Source organism: Halyomorpha halys, unplaced genomic scaffold (assembly GCF_000696795.3).
Source record: "Halyomorpha halys isolate HHAL.00 unplaced genomic scaffold, Hhal_1.1 Scaffold9.1, whole genome shotgun sequence".
Lineage (NCBI taxonomy): Eukaryota > Metazoa > Arthropoda > Insecta > Hemiptera > Pentatomidae > Halyomorpha > Halyomorpha halys.
In genome coordinates this window covers 1,629,852-1,636,990 of record NW_027110416.1, presented here as the reverse complement: position 1 = coordinate 1,636,990, position 7,139 = coordinate 1,629,852, and the positions used below count along the sequence as shown (strand labels likewise).

At 31.4% G+C, this 7,139-nt stretch overlaps 1 long non-coding RNA gene across 1 annotated transcript in view; it reads right to left on the bottom strand.

The window, feature by feature from the left end:
- The window catches only part of LOC136796054 (uncharacterized), a 27,578-nt gene extending 21,377 nt beyond the window's left edge, over window positions 1-6,201 (bottom strand). Inside the window, exon 1 of the long non-coding RNA XR_010843751.1 lies at window positions 6,144-6,201. This is a non-coding gene — a long non-coding RNA (uncharacterized lncRNA). The remainder of the gene's footprint in view (window positions 1-6,143) is intronic.
- Between the last annotated feature and the right edge of the window lie 938 nt (window positions 6,202-7,139).

Sequence of the window (7,139 nt, the reverse complement as noted above, 5' to 3'; positions counted from 1 at the left end):
GAAACTTCAATCCGTAAGGTGAGCGCTTATGCTCGTGGAAGGTATGGTAAGTCCTACAGATATTCAATGCAGGTTTTGACAAAACGAGAGAGGATTTAGGAAGGAGAAAAAATCCAGAGAATGTAGAGTGGAATGAGAACAAAATAAAATTGTTTAAAAATAGCATTGGAATACACTGATTCACTAATGTATTTTATAACTCGATGCATTAAAATGAGGAAAATCCCCGAAGCTGATATTCTCACTATGGTTTGTAAGTTCTGTGCTTAGAGGTACTTCTGGGCTTAAAAACGCTATCCAGAGATGCTCCGTGTAAGAGGTTACCTTTTTGTGGATCAGAAGCTTCTATTCCAATTTATATTTATTCAAATAATAAATTTAACAATATTTTATACAATTGAACTATTTACAATAAAAAAACATATTTCTTTATATGATGTTAGTAGTTCACGTCTTGGCAACTAGGTTTCCGTCATTTCGGTCTGTTACGGTTCTGGTGGCTATAGTAGTTAAAGTATTCGTATAAACCAGAAGAAAGTAGCGGGGTCACTACAATTTTACTATTTTTTTTATCATTCAGGATGTTTCATCCACTTTTCTCAGCACATTTTTTCCCGAGAGTTTTTCAATTTTCAAAATTAAACTTGCTTGTGATGAACAAACCAAACAATGAAGAAGATTTATGTTAAACGAAGTCTCTTTTGGAAGTAAAATCGACTTTGCAGAAAGACAGATCCCTTTCCAGTTTTTTGCCAGCCCTCTGGAACTCTAGAATTTCAACTGGAAACTACTTAACCCTAAACTATTATCGGTAAGTAAAATTTACATGTTTTACAGGTCTTATGTTTTAAATTTTAATAAACATGTTTTGAAATGTTTACTCATTTAAAAATCCAATGAAAACTGACTCTGAGAAATCTTTGGCTCATTTTTTTTAAGCAAATATGTTTCCCTAAAATTTCACATTGTTTTCGTTTTCTGTTTCGCTTCATGTATTCTTCGTGAAATGTTCTTAGTTTGCAAGTTGTTATGCATTTCATTTATTTTAGCTTGACTAATTCTGATAGAATATAATTACGCCTAATAATGCAACTAATCCTATGTTATGTAAGAACATTATCATATTTTTTTGTTACTTGTTTGATTATTTAGAAAAATATTCAATGCTTACTTTATTAATATTCACGAGGAAACACTTCAAAGTTCTATTTTGCGGAATTCTGCATCATCGGGATAGAAAATTACAATATCACATGTTTACACACGTTAACACTTCATTTCTTTTATTTTATTTTCTTTATATTGAAAGATTAAAAACATTTTTTTTATCTTATTATTTAGACATTTAACACTATTATATAAGGAATCAATCTATTATTTTAATTGTATTTTTGCCAATATAAGATATTATATTGTAAATAAGGACATTTACATAAGCTTTTTTATAGCTACGGCATTAAGCTCTGTTTATTATATATCTGTTCCAATAACCACTTCTGACTATCCAGAACTGTACCGAGCATGCGTAGAACAGGATTTGGGAGGGGGAAAAAAGTACTACGCATGCTCGGTACTGTTCCGGGCAGTCAGAAGTGGTTGTTGGAACAGACCTAATAATAGACTGCCTGCATCTTCATATATTGATATAGGGTTTGGGACAAGAATATGATAAGCCACATGATGTAATTCTTTTTTAGAGTAGTTTCAAAAAATTAATAAGTCTTATTTAGGATTTTAAATTGTGTATATCCTATAATATTTATTTATTTTATTATGTAATATTTATTGAAAAGAATTAATTCAACCTGCCACGAAATGAAGGCGGCATTAAATATTAGTGTTAAATATACATTCATACAATATATACCGAAATCGATAGACAAAAGAAATTTATTTTTATGTATTAAATTTATTTATTGATATTTACAACTGTACATAAAATACATCAAGTAAATTTGAGGAAATCATAATGGTATGGTACAAGCATATAGAGAAACTACCCAATGGTAGCACTCTAAAAACATTTTTACAATATAAGGTCTCGAGGCCATCTTCTTTTCAGACGCTTCGGAGGATTGTCCGGAATAAAAGAGGAAGCAAGATTAGAAACTAATGGATTTGAGTGGTTAGGGAGTTAATGGAAGGATTGATATCTGGTTCCGGCTAGATCGGTTACAAATGGAACATTAAGGTCTTTATTTAGGATGATTTTATTTGTTACAAAGTAGGGATCATTTAGGATTTTACGAAAGATTTTGGATTGTAAGGATTGGATAAGAGAGGAATTCGAAGGTTTAGTAGAGTCCCAAAGCTAAACGCTGTATGTCCAGATAGGCCTTATAATTGTCATGTATATCAGTCTTTTGTTATGAATTTGTCTAGTAAGTGCTGCAAATAGTCGAAATCGACGTGCAGTTTCCTGTCTTTTCAGTCTTGTGTGAGCATTCCAGGTTAGTTGTTTGTCCAGATGTAGTCCAAGGTAGTGGATCTGTTCTACAGGGGTAAGTGCAACATTATTGAATAAGTATACTGTACGGCAGTCAGTAGATTTACGACGTAGAGTAAAGGTAATTTGATGGAATTTGTTGAAATTTATTTTAATCATCCAATTATGACACCATTCTTCGAGAGCTGTGATATGGGATTGAAGAGTTTGGAATGCAACTAAAGGGTTATTATTAACAGTGAGCACACATGTGTCATCGGCATACGTGGTGAGGGTAGTGATAGGATTGGTTGGGATATCAGCTGTATAGATTGTGTAGAGGATGGGACCTAGGATACTGCCCTGAGGAACACCAGCGGACTGAAAGAAGAGGGATGGACAAAAGAAAAAAAACGGAAAAACGAAAACAAAAAAATATAAATGACAGCAACAGTACTCACTGAATTAGAGGGAAAAAAATAAATTAAAATTAATTACAATAAAAAATATATAAATAAAAGAAAATACTATCATGATTTTATATATAAAAAATTAATCTGTATCAAAAATATAATAAAATAAAACTGATCAAACAATAAAAATAAAATAATGTATATACAAGATAAATTAGTATCCATGACAATTTTAGCTATCGATTTCAACTATAGCTAACTTTTGCCCAACTATGCTACAGAGGAACGCAGGCAGAGTGAAGAAGGCAAAGTAGAGCTCGAAGAGATCCCAGCGCTTCTCTCCCAGCCACGTCACTGGCATTAAGATCCAGTGAAGCATTTGAGCCACATGTATTTGTACATGTGTCCTGTAGTCAAACTGAGGAGAGTATTATTGATTGTTTAACCATCTCAAATTCTTATCAAACGCAATTAACTCTGGAATGTCTAATAGATTAGGGTATTTTTTTTATAAATTCTAAAATTAAATCATATTATTACAATTATATATTACACGACGATTTTGCAGATGATTTCGGGCACTTTTTTGATCCAGTGCGTCCTAGAAACGTGGAATCACAAATAATGTTTGATATTTTTAGACAAATTGTATCCAAACGCTGAAGCAAATGGAAAAAAAAATTAAAATTGTTGTTTTAGAATTCACAATGTTTTGTGACACCTCATCATTAAAATTCCTAGATTTTATTGAGATGTCGTCACCATGGCAGCCAATTTCACTCCTGGGCTCATCGAGTAAATGCAATTTGTTTTGCCGGATTCTTTCGGGAAATTATAAAACGATTTTGATTTTAGGTTTGTTCGATTTTCCCTACCGTTTGTAAAAAAATAGTCAAGAACCGTATACGGTACAGTATTATAATACGGTTTATGGGGTTTGTATATTTTCACTCGTCAGATCAAAAAATACGTATTAAAACATATCAAAAAAATCTTATTTACCATCAGAATTCATAAAAATATGATAACCCCATCCCATGCCAATTTCATATTTAAGTAAGTAAGAGAAGGTTAAACAAATAACAATGCTCTCTAAACATTGACTACAGATAACAGTTATAAACCAGATTTAAAAAAAACAAACACTAAATTGTAGAAATTAAGGTGGGAAGTATTCATGTATAATGGGAATGGCTCTATATAGGCATGGAGTAAGAATGTAACAAGTCACAATTCTGAATATAATTAGTACTTTCTGCAAAATCGTCCTTTGTTCTTCTATAAAGCTATTTGTTTTTTTAATTTGTCTGACATCCTAATTCGAACACATTTAGTTACATTGAATTGTAGATAGTTGGCCGTAGTTAATAATTGGAAAAGATGGTCTGGGGATGCGGACGGAAAAAAAATAATAAATAAACAAAAATACTTGTTCATGCCGACGTTTCGACCTGAGTTTCAGGTCTTCATCATTCATACTGTCGGCATGAATAAATATTTTCTGTTTATTTATGTTCTTCTTACCGACCGTACCTCCCCTCCCCCCACGATCATCTTCTCCAATTTATTAAATATTTATCTACAATATTATAGAAATTTTGTGCAAAAATATTATAGTAACTTTCTGTGCAAAGTATTGAATTGTGCTGGTCCCGTCACTCAACGCAACAATATTTCACCCTTAACCGCAATTCATTGACGCGATTGAACAACGGCGCCCCGCGTTTTACTCAGCTCCTGTATACCCTTTACCAGGGCTGGCCTGTATGCTGTTTGGACGGGACTGTTGCTAGTAATATAACTGCATTGTGTGCAGTTTTGATAGAGACGTTTGATAATAATAAGAAGAAATGAGTGCCGTAGGTCAGGAATTGATTGAGTAACCTGCTGATCTCTGGTTGTCGTAATCTACTTCTTGAACTGAGCATGGAACTTAAAGTAAAACAGTAAGAGAGAAAAAAGGCATTTATTTCACTCAATTTTTTTTATTTCTGTAATGAAAACTATTTATAATTATTATTCTAAATTAATGAGTCTACCAAGTATAGATAAGGGGAATAAAAAATAGTGGCTGTTTCAAAATATTAAAAAAAAATATTTTTATATTCAGAGCATTACATCTTTAAATTACCACAACACTTGAAAACCTAAGAAACATAATTTAAAGTAAAGTACATTTGGTAAAATCTGAGCCCTACTTGAGATAATTATGTTCAATAGTTTTCGAGATATTGCTTTTTAAAAAAGCCTTTTCCTTAATTATATACTAAAATATTAGTAGTTAATGAATTTATTCTGAGAAATCTATATCTCAAAAACCATTCGACGTACGATCTACTAGCACTAAAATTAAAGGTAATTTAATGTATTATAAAGCACTATTACTTTTCATGATATTCAACAAAATAAATTCACAAATTGTTGATTTCTAGTTGTTTAGATAAAATGTTTGATTTTTAAAAAATATATATAACTGGAACCAAAAAACGTACATATGTCTGCCCGCACTCTATTACTATAAAGTAGGACACGTATCTTAGTAGGGGTAGTAGATTTTATGATATTTGTATATGAATATAAATTTTGCTCATAAAATTTGTCCGAACAACTATAAATCAATTCATAAATATGAAAACTACTACTCCTTCGAAGATAAACATCATATGGTATTATATAGTATATTTAACAAGCTTTAATTTGAGTGCTAATAGACATCTGTATTGGAAAGATTTTTGCGATATATATTTCACAAAATAAATTCACTAAATACTGATTTTTCAATGCATTTTTTATTAACGTTTTCTGTTTAAAAAGCTATATTAAAAAGTTTTGGCAGAGCCCAAATTTTTTTGTTTTGTATTATTAGTTATAGAGCTCCAGATGAAAAATTAATTTTTTTTAACGTTTTAAAATATTTATTAATAGTTTTGATAAATGTAATCCGAAATTGGGGTGAATTAATTGCTTTTTTCTCCCACGCTCTTGTACTTTAAATTCCATGTTCAGTTCAGAAAGTAGATTAGGATAACCAGAGTACGTTATTCAATCAGTTCCTGAACAATTTTTCTCCTCTTGGGCTCTTGTACTATTACACTTTATCCTGGTCCATGCACTTCTTACTGGAATTTTTTTCTCCAAAATTTTGATATATCCGCAAAAATTTTCAGTGCTTTTGAACGCTCTTCAAAATATTGAATAAATCCTGTTTTTGTGCAATATTTCTCCTCTGCTTTTAATATACTTGTAAAAAAAAATATCTTAAAAATTGTTTGCCAATGTGAGAGTCCCTTTTAAAAAATACTTACAATATAAAAAGAAATAAATCTGCTTCTTGTACCCTGGAAGCATCTTCTCGTGTCAGGACCATCACAGTACTGAATTGTTTCCTTGAAAATCGGTTTCGGTGAATAAGGATCGTAAATTACAATTTTTAATTAACGTCTGTTGCTTGCTATAAAGCACTTAGAATAATGTACTGTTAAATTGCATTTTTTACTATACATTTAATTTCTATCTTGAATAATAATAATTAGCTTTGATATTCGGCAAACAATTTTTGTTCGTAGTAATTTTAAGAACTAATTGAAATTATTTTATTAAAAAATATTTTTTTTTATGAATTGTTAACTCTGGTGAGTATGTTAATGCATCGCGCTAGAAATTTTCAGTAAGTATTGTTTTAAAATTTTAAGGGGCAGTTGCACCTTTGCCAGACTATGGAAAATTTCCGCATACATGTGAATGGGTTATTAGGATTGTATTGTAGAAATAGGTCCTGTGCAAGTAGGCATTTGTGGCGGAATTGTCAAGTGTTGAAGCAGCATTAAAGAAACAAAGGTCATCATTTTATTCGTTTAGAATTATTTTAATTACATAAGATATTTGTTGACTAAAAACATGTGATTAAGGTCTTTATGCATGATTTTATTTGAGATAAAGGAGCATTGAGAATTTTAGGAAGGATTTTGGATTGTAAGGATTGAATACGAGAAGGATTCGAAGGTTTAGGGGAGCCCCAAAGCTCAAATCCATTTGTCCAGACAGGCCTAATAACTTTCATACAGATCAGTAATTTTTAATGAATTGGAAGTTTAGACCATTTGTCTAGTAGACTTTCCTGTCTTTTCAGTTTTGTATGAGGATTCCAGGTTAGTCATTTGTCCAGATGTAGTCCAAGGTAGCTGATCTGTTCTACTGGGGTAAGAGCAACAGGATACTGTAGGTGATTTGATGGGACTTTTTTTGATCTTCAAATTCGGCTCCATACTTCAGGGGTTGCGATATGGGATTGGAGAATTCGG